This window comes from Petaurus breviceps, unplaced genomic scaffold, assembly GCF_028583685.1.
Source record: "Petaurus breviceps papuanus isolate PSGF00001 unplaced genomic scaffold, PetGlider_PUasm1.0 90977, whole genome shotgun sequence".
Lineage (NCBI taxonomy): Eukaryota > Metazoa > Chordata > Mammalia > Diprotodontia > Petauridae > Petaurus > Petaurus breviceps.
The window spans coordinates 29,061,005-29,074,621 of record NW_027187391.1 but is presented as its reverse complement, the minus strand read 5'-3'; positions in this window follow the sequence as shown (position 1 = coordinate 29,074,621).

Here is a 13,617-nt window from a genome sequence, read left to right as displayed (position 1 = left end):
GAGAGAGAGAGAGAGAGAGAGAGAGAGAGAGAGAGAGAAGAGCCGGGTACGTATACACACATACCTATATGTATGTATATATGTATATACATATATGTTTATATACATATAAAATATTGTGTGAGTGTGTGTGTATGTGTATGACCTAGATGCCTCTAATGTCCCACTTGAGTCAATTAAGACCTCAACAGAAAATGTAACTGACTCTCAGTTAAGAATCATTTAAAAGAGAGAGAGAGAGAGAGAGAGAGAGAGAGAGAGAGAGAGAGAGAGAGAGAGAGAGAGAGAGAGAGAGAGAGAGAGAGAGACTACCCAAGGCTTGAATCCATACTGGACCTCCAGAAAACTGAAAAGTAAGTCACAGATTGAGGCAGAGAGTGGAGTCCAAAACCAGTCACCTAATCTGGATTAGCAGCTGTGGCAGCATTCAGACTACAGAAGAATGTGAATAAACATGGCCTATCCCACTCATCCAAGGGTGCCAGGAAGACTGCCTCTGACTGTTTCTCTCTGTCTCTGTATCTCTCTCTTTTGTGGAGTTTTTGGTTCTTTCCTTTTTGACAGTTACTGTGAGTGAGATTTTTTTTTTCTTTTTCACTTTATAATCTTGAAGGGCAACTGCAAAAATGTCTTGAACATTGTAAGTACTCAATAAATCTCCTTGGAAAAAATGAATCTTCTCCCAAAATTATTTTTCTATATAGTGTTGATGTCTCCAGTCTCTACTCAGTGATTTCTAAATGAAACAACAGTCATCATATTTGTTTGTTTTATTCCTTTTCTTCCCATTTTGAGACTGTTACTAAAATGTTGAACTTCATTAACCCTGCTGGCAACTTAAGAATATAGTGAAACTGCTGCTGAGGGATCCCTTTAACCTGTGATTTGGATGAAAATGAAACTCAAATGAAAATGGATTCAGAAGTAGACAGCACATAGATTTGTGTGGTATATAAGCACATAACACATCAATTTCATGAAGCTCTGTGATGCAAGGATCATCATTCCGGGATGCAAAGCTGTATGGGGGATTTATACTCATTGGAGAAAAGAGCAGGTGTGACCTTAAACCTTTCATTTAATTTTGTTTTTTACACCTTTCATAAACAAGTCAGTTAACAAACATTCATGCTACCTAACTGAACCTGGTGTTTCACTGTACATCGCACATTAATAACACTGTATCCTGTGGGTAAAACAGATGTGTGTGTGTGTGTGCGTGCGCGCGCGTGCGTGTGCTATTTAAACAGCCTGGAGACTTTGCTATTCTTCCCTTTCATTAGCTGGCCTTTCCATTCACCATTTATTCCTCTGAGTTTCCTGATCTACCTGCCAATCATCTTAATGAGATGCACCTGGTCAATTAATTTAGCAATAATAGAACTTTCACAGACAGAAGCTGCATTCCAATAATGCAAAAGGTTTTGAGGAAGGCACAGAGGCAATCAAACCTTGATATTGGCATATGGGAGCGAGAGGCTTAGTGACAGACAAGAAGCTGTGAAAAAAAGAACCAGTTTGCTCAGGTACAAACTGCCCCCCTCTCCCTCCTCATTTGCTTTATGCTTTTTTTTTTTTTAAATGACGGTTGGCCAGTTTAAATGAAAATGAGAGGGCAGCCTACCGAGAAACACTGCCAGCTTCCTTCTTGAAATCAGTCTCAGTTGATGTGAAAGAAAAAACATAGATGCTGGCCACTGAGGTGGGGATACTATACCAGTAATGTTACCAAAGGATGGATAGCTACATTTGGAGGTTGGGGGGGGCGGTGAGAAGCTGAGAAGAAAGGCTACTATAGAGGGAAATGTAATGAAAAATAGACTAATAACATTGAATCCTTAGGGAGATAATTCATATTTTCATAGGTTTTTATATGATTTGTTCTAGAGATATTAAATATACATATGTTGGTCATAAAAGATTTAGTGTTGCTACTCTGGCTGATTATTATACTCACAAGATATGGTAAATACATGATATTATGCATTCTCTTATTCTAGTGTCCAGAAAAGTAGCACAAGGTAATCATATCAATATGATAATCCATAAGACTAGATCTCAAAAAAATGGAATAATTTTTCAATGTGAGGCCCAGGGCCTGTCACCTCACTCACTACTGACATGTACTTAACTTCTGTGGTGAAAGGCAACTAGAGTTTCAGATTACAAAATGCTAGTAAATAAGAGAAAATGAATGACTTCTCCAACAGAACCCACAGAGAGAATTTAGATATGCAGAATTTAATTATCCTCATTAGAATTGGTCAAGGATGAAAACTTGCATTCTTATGAGAAGTGGGATATGTTTTTTAATGACCACCGGAGATCTTATTTGGGTTTTTGAAATCCTCTTCAAGGCAGCTTATCTAGTAGCATTGTATCCACTGTCCCTAGAGTATCTTGGTACTTAGGGAAATGCTATCAAAATGAGTCTAAGTTTCTTTTGACTATGTCCCATCCAAAAACTAATCAAGCTTGGCCCTGTTTAGCTCACAGGATGTAATGAGCACAGTTGCATAAAAACTCACATTATGCCTATTTTCAGTGTTTTCACACTGGCCAGCTACAGTTTTACCCAGATTAACATTGAGAACATACCTTTTATCAATTAAAAATGAGCAGCACAAATACTTATTTCACAATATTATTTCTAAAACATGCAACATGGAATATTTTCTTTCTAATGAGAAAAAATCACATAAAGATTCCTCATAGCTTCCATTTTCTCTAACACTTGAGAAATATTATGTTACTAATGAAAGATTTCAACATATCTGTGAATTTGATAGGGAAAGAATACAACTTATTTTCACAATGCCTAATTGAATTTCAGCATTTCCTTCAATTAACAATGTATGTAACGAACATTATTCTGAGAACAAGTCTGTAAACTTCAGCAGATTGCCAAAGGCATCCAACACACACACACACACACACACACATACATACACACACACATGCACACCTGCCTTGAAATGTCCTCCTTATACCAGCTCACCATGAGAATTTGGGATCTTCTCTCCCATTAGTTTCTGGTCTTCATTCTCTGCTCCAGGATTAGCACCACTTCTGCAATGCTCGTCTCTAATAATCTTACTCTTAGTGTACTATTGCTTCCAATATCTTAACTTTTCATGTGATCGCAGACACCAGCTACTTTATACTCCGGTACCAATAGCTCCTAATCCCCACAGTCACTATCCTCTCTTTCAAGGAATATCAGAAATCTGAGGCTAAAATCAATGGAAAGAAAACAGGGAGACAACTCTTGGGGCTTCTCAGCTCTACCCTCTGAGTAGCTCTGATGGGGTGCTACACAAACAATTTTTTTTTATAATTTGAGTGCATTCCATTACATTAATATGCAACAATTTTATATGCATTCCCAATCAATAGGTACCCACTTTCATCCCAGATTTTATTAACACAAAAGTGTTGTTTTAGGTATTTGGGTATTCGTAGGACCTTTCATTATATCTTTGACCATCTTATGTTATATTTCCACCAATGGGAGCTCTGACTCAAAGGATATCTATCTTATTGACTAATAATATTCTAAATTTATATAATAATGCTTAGACAAATTCAGAACTCTACCAATTACATATTAAAGTACTAATATTCTCACAGACCCACCACATTATGGTTTCTGATTTCTTTTATGATCTTCACAATTTGCTTCATGTATGGTGAAAATAGAGTAGTTTTAATTTGCATTTCTCTTATTACTAGTCATTTAAAACAATTTTCTGCCAGATTGCTGATAAGTTTGTGATTCTTTATTTCAAATTTTACTTGTTTGTATTCTTTGACTACTTCTCCATTGAAGAATGACTATTGATATTGTATATTTATGTTAATTCCCTAAGTTCTTAACTATCTGAATTTTAACAATGATGTTATACAAAGATTCCTTCCCCCATTTACAGTTTTCCATCATATCTTAGCACTATTGTTTTTATTCATGCAATATGTATTTAATTTTACACAGTTGAAATTACATGCATTCTCTATTACCAGTTTTTCAATGCCAAGAAAAAGTGAGAAAGGGTCTAAGCAGCTTGGATGTAATCTCTTTGGTCAACTAATAGTAAGACATGGTCAAAAATTATACACAATGGAGGAGTTGTGATTTTCATTAAAAGAGAGAACATGCAATTTGGTGAGATCACAGATCCATTTAAGTATAATATCCAATCATCTTTGCATGGTTGAAAATATAGTCCCTTGCCAGAGTTGTAAAGTGTATCCCTCCCCCTTTCCAATCCTTCTAGTGTATTTGTAGATATCAAACCTATATCCTTCCTGGTATATTGCTTTGTTTTGTTTTTATTGTTCAGCTAGGGGTGGGAAATTTTTCTGCTTTGCTGATTTCTAGAAATATACCCATGAAGTCTTCACTGTATGGTCATAAGAGTTATGATGCATCTGGATTCATGGGACCCTGTAATGCAATTTTCCCTTGCCATGACCATTCATACCCTTTCTGAGTCTAGTATATTTTTACCTTTGATTCCATGCCCACACTATCACTTTGGACGCATAGAAAATTCCAGGGAGTCATACATCCACTCTCCTTGGGCAAATATAATCTAGAGTATACAACCATCTCATAGAAAATGTCATTTTCTAATATAACTATTATTTTCAAGCAAAATAAATTATTAGATCCCCTTTGTCTCTTCTTCACCTCTACCATGTGAATGTGCTTGGACATTGCAACCTTATAGGGCATAATCTACCTCTTGTTTATTTCCTCCTTGGTCCATCTTTTCCCCTGCTTTCATCCTGCTCACCTTCAATATTCTTGCTTGTTAAGAAACTGAAAAAAAAACCCATAATCACCTTTATTCAACCCATATATGGGTTCAATGACTATGCCTAGCCAGTTCTATTCTGGAGATTGTCTCTTATCTTTTCACTTGAATAACTTCCTACTGTGTTATTCCCATGGGGGAGAAATTTTGGTGATTTATAGAGGAATGCAGTTTAGTCAATGTTTATAAATTTCACCAGAAGAAAACTGACAGGAGCTAGATTTCTAAGCCCCTTTCCCTCAAATATGGAAAGGCTTTCTGGCCTAACTTATCTATACCATCATATATTAACCTCTCTCTCTCATAGTGGTAGCCTTTTATCACATTACAAAGCCTGCTGATTCAATGTTTTAAGTCTTATGAACCTATGGTATCCAGACAGTTGTGAGGGTACTGAGCAGCGACCAACATGATCAAAGTTAGAAATGCAAGCCTGGGGGCAGCCAGGTAGCACAGCGAGTAAGAGCACCGGCTCCAGTGTTGAGAACACCTGGAGATCGAATCCCGGGCTCAGACACTTAGCACCCACCCAGAAACACCTGGCCGTGTAACCTTGAGCAAGTTACTTAACCCCAATTGCTTAGGGGGGGCCAGGTGGCTCTTCGAGTAAAAGCATCGGCTCCAGTGTTGGGATGACCTGGATCAAATCCGGGCTCAGATACTCAGCACCACACCCAGAAATAATAACTGGCCGTGTAACCTTGAGCAAGTTACTTAACCCCAATTGCTTAAAAAAAAAATGCAAGCCTGTCAGTTGTTGGTGTTGGCTGTGTGGGTGGGCTTGTGGTGGTTAGGGCAAATAAGAGCTTTAGGTCATTCAACCATTTGCTATTATTTCAGAAAATTGAACCTTGTGTGGAAGCATTTATTTCTCCCATTGCTATGCAACTTTAATTACTATAGATTTGGCACATGCTTCTAATTTGAAGTGTTGGGAAGTAAAGGATATAAGTTGGAAATAAATATTCCACTATCTAGCTGACTATATGATCCGGTTTTTCTACTCTTCAATGAAACTATATATTATTTTTAACTAGATTTGGCATATGCTTCTAGCTTAAGTTTTTTTGGGGGTAGTTTGGAAATAAATATTCTACCCCTTAGCTGACCACATGACCTTCAGTTTCTCTACCCTTAAATAAAGCTTTTTTGTTTTCTTAAACTAGGTTTAAGATTTTCTTAATGGTTGTTAAATGACTAAATTTTATAAATAATCTCTATGTTTACATATATTTCAAATGTAATTTTATATTTGTCATGCGCAATGACATATAATACAATGTTTTAATAACAACTATAATTCAAAACATGTCATATGTATGCAGGTTATATATGTACATGAATATGTGTGAATGTGTATGTATACAATGTATAAATATGTATGTACATAATCTTAGAAAAATAGAGAAATTACCTCTCTTTTCATTTTCCTTATGCAGTCATGGGAAAAAAAAAAGCCTTTCTGAGCATATGTTCTTACTCTTGCTGTGATTTTTCTATGGAAATACTTGATTCTCATTTCCATTGCAAGCATATCCCTCAAGTCATTAATTGGTTCTGCAAAAGGACAACTTCAGGTGGAGCATTATTTCTGGGGTCAGTTAGTTCCATAGCAACAATGTTATAAATGGAAAGTAATTTGACAGGCAGGCAAAATTCTTACTATAAATCCTTAAAATTTAGCTTTTCAGAAGCTAGAGGGTATAATGGGGATGGAACGGGCTGGGCTATGTGGATATAATAACACATTCAAGGTGAAGAGACCTGGCACACAAAGTTGATCGGAAGGATCCTGAATTTTGCAACTGGTGAATGGAGTGATGGGAACTGAAGAGAAAAGGAGAAACCATGGCTTAAACAGAAGTGACATTTCAGTGATACCCAGGAAAGGGGTTAGGAAGAGTGAATACCTCTCTTCACCCCAGAATCTTCTCATTTCTAATTGTGCTATAGCTAAAGATGACAATGTCAGATGAGAATGGGTATGATTTCTCAAAAGAAAAATGTTCACTGGTAATAAAAATACAATTGATCCCACTGGAGGAAGAGAACATGTTTAACAATCTGAGTTCTACTGGGGCATGATGAAAGGGTAACTGATTAGAACAGCAGCCTAGAGATCCAGGATCCAAATGTCCTTACTCACAATCTCATCAACTTTCAGAACTGAAATATATCTCAGAGGTCATCTAGTCCAATGCCCTCAATTTAGAGATGAGGAAACTGAAATCCTAGAAGAAGTGACCAAAGTCATACTTCTACTTGGTGACAGAGGCTGGGACTTAAGACCAAGCTTTTGACTCTTCTCTACTACTAGAAACTGGATAAATAGATCAAGCAACTTTAGAAGTTGCAGAAATTGGGCTAAATTTATTCTTTAAAAACCCTCAAGGTGTTGTTTTTTTTTTCTTTTCTTATTCATTTTCCCCCTTTATTCCAGAATTAGCTAAGTGGAACAATTAATTTGAATCTTCTTTGTCTGTGAATGAAGATGCTTATGAGTGAATTTCATGCAAAGAGTTTTTAACATATTTGTGATATTTACCAACAGTAATGAAGGAAGCAGATTTCATTTGGCCTCAGAACTGAACTGATCTGGTCACCAGGGATTGGCTAAAGGACTTTATCACAGGAGAACAGATTATAGGGTGGAGTTTGTTTATAATTTTGTAACAATGGTATTCCAAAATAAAAGTAATCTTAGCAGCTCTACATTTCCATTCTTTTTCACAACAGTCAGAATCCTCTACCTCATTCTCAGAATCTCATAAATTCAGGTTCTCATAATACCATCAGTTGGTTTTCAACATGATCCAAATTATGAAAGATGTAAATATCATGAGAGTAAGCTAAAGTCATAAAAAAAATATTGCTGAGGGGGCGGAGTCAAGATGGCGGAATAGAAGCAGGACCTCCCTGCGGCTCTGGCTTCTACCTTCCCCAATCCATGATAAAACAAACTTTGGAGCTGCAGAACCCACAGAATGACACAGAGAAGCTAACCTCCCACTAATGACAGCTTGGCAGGCCAGCAGGAATTGGCAAGCAGAGCACTCTGGGAGCTAAGCTTAGCCCCACACTGAGGCTTTAGCCCCAGGGCAAGCCTGACCAGCCCTGGCCTGAGGGACTCCAGATCAGCAACAGCTGTGGACAGTTCCAGAATTATCAACACGTACATGCAAAGGACAAAATGAGAGGTCAGTGCAGTCTGGACTTTGGAACCCAGTAAGTGAGAGTACTTGGCTTTTGCGTCCCAGGGTGAGAAACCACTGAGACATTGGCACAGCCAGCCAGAGCCATGTAACGGCTTCAGCTCCTGGCCTGCAGAGTATAGGGGGACCAAGTGCCAGTATGAGGGGTAATCACACTTGCTTTAACATTCTTGGATCTGGATTGCAGTCTAGGGTGGAGGTGCTGGGGTGTGTGTCCAGCTTGCCAGAGAGTGTGGGGAACCTCAGAGAGGGCACCCATATAATACATCCAGCAGCTGAGAAAATGCCAGCATTTGGGACAAAAGCTCCCCTGTCTGGTGGCAGAGTCCTACTGTGGCAAAAAGCCCAGGGGTCAAGTGACTGAGGGGCCACATGATCAGGCAAAGGAAACAAAGCAGACAGAAGATTCCAACATTAGACTCCTATTTTGGGGACAAAAAGGAGCAAAGCATGGAACAGGAGGAAGACAGTGAGTCAGAACTCCTGCACAAAAAGCTTAAAAGGAAAATACGAGTTGGTTACAGGCCATAGAGGACCTTAAGAAGCAGATAAGAGAAATGGAGGAAAAATTGGGAAGAGAAATGAGAACAATGCAAGAAAATTATGAAATGAGAGTCAACAGCCTGACTGAGGAGAATACTACCTTAAAAAATAGACTAACTCAAATGGCAAAAGAGGCTCAAAAAGGCAATGAGGAGAAGAATGCCTTAAAAAGCCAAATTTGCCAGATGGAAAAAGAATCTCAAAAGCTCAATGAGGAGAATCATTGCTTCAGGATTAGATTGGAGCAAATGGAAGCTAATGACTTGATGAGAAATCAAGATGCTGTTAAACAGATCCACACAAATGAAAGAATAGAAGGCAAGGTGAAATATCTCATGGGAAAAAACACTGACCTGGAAAATAGATCCAGGAGAGATAATTTAAAAATTATTGGACTACCTGAAAGCCATGACCAAAGTAAGAACCTAGAAATCATGCTCCAGGAAGTTCTCAAAGAAAACTTCCCTGATGTTTTAGAACCAGAGGGCAAAATAGAGGTTGAAAGAATCCACCGATCACCTCCTGAAAAAGATCCCAAAAAGAAAACTCCTAGGAATATTATAGCCAGGTTCTGGAACTCCCAGATTAAGGAGAGAATATTACAAGCAGCCAGGAAGAAACAATTTGAATATTGTGGAAACACAATCAGGATAACCCAGGATCTGGCAGCTTCTACACTGAGGGATCGAAGGGCTTGCAATATGATATTCTGGAGGTCAAAGGAGCTGGGATCAAAACCAAGAGTCACCTACCCAGCAAAACTGAGTATCACGTTTCAGGGGAAAATATGGTCATTCAGTGGAATAGAGGACTTTCAAGCATTCTTGTTGAAAAAACCAGAGTTGAATAGAAAATTTGACATTCAGATACAAGAAGCAAGAGAAGTATGAGAAGGTAAACAGGGAAATGAAATCATGAGGAATTTATCAAACTTGAACTATTAACATTCCTACATGGAAAAACAATAATTGCAACTTATGAAACCTTTCTCTGTAGTTGAAGGGAATAGAAATATGTGTATATATATATATACATACATATATATACATATACATATATAGACATTTACATATATATATGTCTATATATGAGGGTTTATGGGCATATGTTTACAGGTATACATAGATAGTGGAACAGGACCAATTTAACAGGAATGGATGATACTTAAAAGGTGAAATTAAGAGGTGAGAGGGGAATACGATAAGAGGAGATGGGGAGGGACAGAATGGGGTAAACTATCTCATATAGAAGAGGCAAGGGAAAATGGTCACAATGGAGGGGGAGAATAAGAAAGCAAAAGGGAATGATGGGTCAACCTTATTCCCTTTGAATTTGGCTCAGGCAGGGAATGAAATATACACTAAATAGGGTATCTCACCCTATAGGAGAGTAGGGGGGAAGGGGATGAGAGGGGTAATGATGGAAGGGAGGGCAGGCTGGGGGCGAGGGAAGTTGGAAGCACCCACTTTTGAAAAGGGACAGGATCAAAGTAGAGAACAGAACAAGTGGGAGGTGGGATATGAGGGAGGGAAATATAGTCAGTCTTTTACAATATGTCTACTATGTTATTGTTTTGCATTAGCCACACATGTACAACCTATTCTGAACTGCTTATCTTCCCAGTAAGGGTGGGTGACAAGGGAGGAAGGGAATGAATCTGGAATTCAAATTTTTAAAACCAAATTTTTAAATATACACACACACACTATTATTAATACTATTTTACATGTTATTGGGAAATAAGATATACAAGTACTGGGGAATAGAGATTCACTGAAAATATAGGAGAGAGCAGATTGGAGGAGGGGATATCCTATGGGACTGCTATTTTGGGACGCTGGGTAGGGGAAAAACGAGTAGGAAATTTGTAACTCAAAATCTTGCAGAATTGAATGATGTAAATCACAAGCTAATAAAGCACTTGAAAAAAAAATTCTGACTTCCATTTTCACATCTGAGCAACTTATGTGTCAGCTGGAAATTCTGTTTTTCAATTAGCACCAGTAGATCCAAAATTAAAACCAGGAATTCTGGCACAGGTATGGGGTATAGGATCAAAGATTTGATCAGGCCTGTTCCTGATTGAAGTCACCTGGTAAATAGAGATATGAGCATATCAAGTAACTCAGAATCTAAGGTATTAGTAATAACTGACTTTTAGGATATATTTTGATTTTAGGATCTGCAAAGATCTTTACATATATATTATCTAATTTGATCCTCATAGCAACTCTGGTCAGTATGACAGGTATTATTCTTCCTCATTTTACACATAAGTGAATTTAATCTAAGGGAGGTTGGTAGATTTACCCAGGTGACTTTGTTCATATGTCAGAAGCTGAATTTGAACCTCAGCTTCCCAATTCCAGGTCCACATTCTATCTACTTTCACCAAGATATCTCTTTTTGTGCTCTATTTAATGGAGTCAGGGACTGAGGTAGAGAAGACTGATCCAAGGCACTAAATTTATTGAGTAGGGAGGGGAGCGAAGTGGTGGTATACAGAGGACATAAACAAGGATATGAACAGACAGTGTAAATTATAAAGGAGAGTGATGGTGACAGAGAGAGGGTCTGAAAGTAGAAATGGGAAACAAAGACTATGAATCAAGAGGCATGAGAGAAGACAAAATAGCACTGTAGTGAATGCCAAAGGATAAAGTGTCTTCAGGAGACACTAAGCTTCAGTGAATATAAGAAAATGTAAGGAATATAAGAGAAAAGTATCTTAGATCATACAATTAAAGTTTGAAGTGACTTAGGGATCATCTAGTTTAACCTTCTCATTTTACAGAGAAGGAAACTGAGGTTCAGAGAAGCAAAGATTTGCCCAAGGTCACATATCTAGTCAGTGTCTTTTGAACCCATTAATCTATCTATTATACAACAGAAGAACATTCCAGAGGATTTAGTAAAAAGAGATGGCAGAACATGGTAAGAACTAGATTGTATTAGGCCTGAGTTTACTATTGACAGTAGGAGAGGTATTTGCCACCAGAGAGCCTAGACTGTATCTTTCACTGCCAATTCACCTATCTCATCCTTTTAATTGTTTAATTATTCTCCAAGTCAAAAATGATCATGCTGACCTCAGAATTAACATAATAAGTTCTTCATACCTAATTTATTTCATATTCTATTTAATATTATTTTGATTTAAGTATCACATCACAAGATTCTTGAAGACAAGAGTGTGTCTTTTTTATCTTTGGATCTCCATTAGGGATTAGCACAAGTGGATTGCATAGAGTAGATGACTGGTAAATGAATAAATGAAATATTATCATCTATTTTATTTTATTTTTATTTTATTCCTATCAAAATAGAGTCGGATTAGCTGATGTCATATATCTAAAGTGTCCTGAAGAAAAGACAATATATTGATACAAACAGTAAAGCCAAAATGCAATTATTTTGGATTGTAATCTCTCTGTTATTAAAGGTCCCTATGTCAAATCCTTAAACACTTTCACTGTTTAACATTTTTGTATATGTCACATTTGAATTAGTTGTGAAAAATGTAATATTTCAATAAATATGAGGAATAACTGTTCTGCCTTTTCTTCTAATTACCTTGCATTTTAAAGAGAGTAATCAGGTAAGCACCCTCTTTCTCTGGTCTGTTTTACTGGAGCACCATCTTGGTACTGGACATGGAATCTCTGGATCCACAGGGAGAGCCATCTGCTCTAACTTAGCACTGAAGGACTTGAATGGTGGGTATCATTGTGGTATTATTCTAAAGCAGAAGTCCATCAGCACCAATTTAGAGAAACCTCTTGAGGATATCTAGTTTTTCTGCCATTTGCTCCAGCCCCCACTTGTCCACCTTCAAGGAAAATGGTTCAATGCAGAAGATTAGAAAGACTCCCATGATTAACCCCATTATGCATTAAACATCCATTACTACTATGGAGAGAGCATGGTATACTGGAAGGAATTCTGACTCTGGAGTCAAAAAAAGTGATTTCAAGTTCTGGGTTGCCTACTTATTATCTCTGTGACCTCATTCAATTTACCTACCCTAAGGCTGGTTTTCCTCCTTTTACAGTGATGGGGTTAGACTCTCTTCTTGCTAGAAATATATGATGCAATAATCCCTTCTGTCCAGACTAAAGCTTACTTTCATAGTAATCTCTATTCCTTGAACTTTCCTTGGGTCTTTTGCTTTTCTAGGTTTTTAATAATTTATATTCCTTTCTTTATGACCTTGATGGCTTCTCCATATTATTTTTATAATGTAGATCCCAAACTGGACTATTTTATTTTTTAACAAAGTCCAGCTCTTGCATCTTGTATAAATACTGTACCTACTAATGTAGTTATAGAAATAGTTTGCCTTTTTTCAAGTAGTGACAAAAGCCTTTGGGATCTTTGATTGGATTTGAGATGGGAGATCTCTCAAGATACTTCCCAACCTAAGCCCAGAATATTTCCTAAATATATGATTTGTCTTTACTATCCCATAGTATATTTCTGGAAAGCTATTGGCTGATAGGGTCAACCTATTCATCTAGTGGGAGGGGAAGTATATGTAGAATGTAGTTTCTATAACTGCTGAATATTCATTACTGTAGTCCCAGAATCCCAAAGAATTCTACCAGCCTTTGTGCTTCTCTAGTCTTATCTGACAGTATTCAAGATTCGTACATTTCATCCATTTAATTACGCATTTATTAACCATCCACAGTGTCTCAAGTACTGTACTAGACATGGGAATACAAAAGACTGAAATAAAATAGGCCCTGCCCTCAATAAGCTTACATTCTATTAAGGGAAATAGCCTTATACTTTTAAGTAAATATAATTTATTATGGGGATAATCAGGGGGACATCTAAATATTTTGAATTGGTATACCTTCCCTGTAACGGTGTGTGGGTTCGCTGGCTCCATGAGGAGAGATGTGCTTTAGATGAGGAATAAAGGACTTGTACTGTCAGATTGCTGTGTTGTATACAAAATAAAAAATAATTTCGTGGAAACATTAGGAACTGGGGGAAAGTGTCTTTTGTAGGCAATGGCACTTGAGATAAGTTTTGCAGAA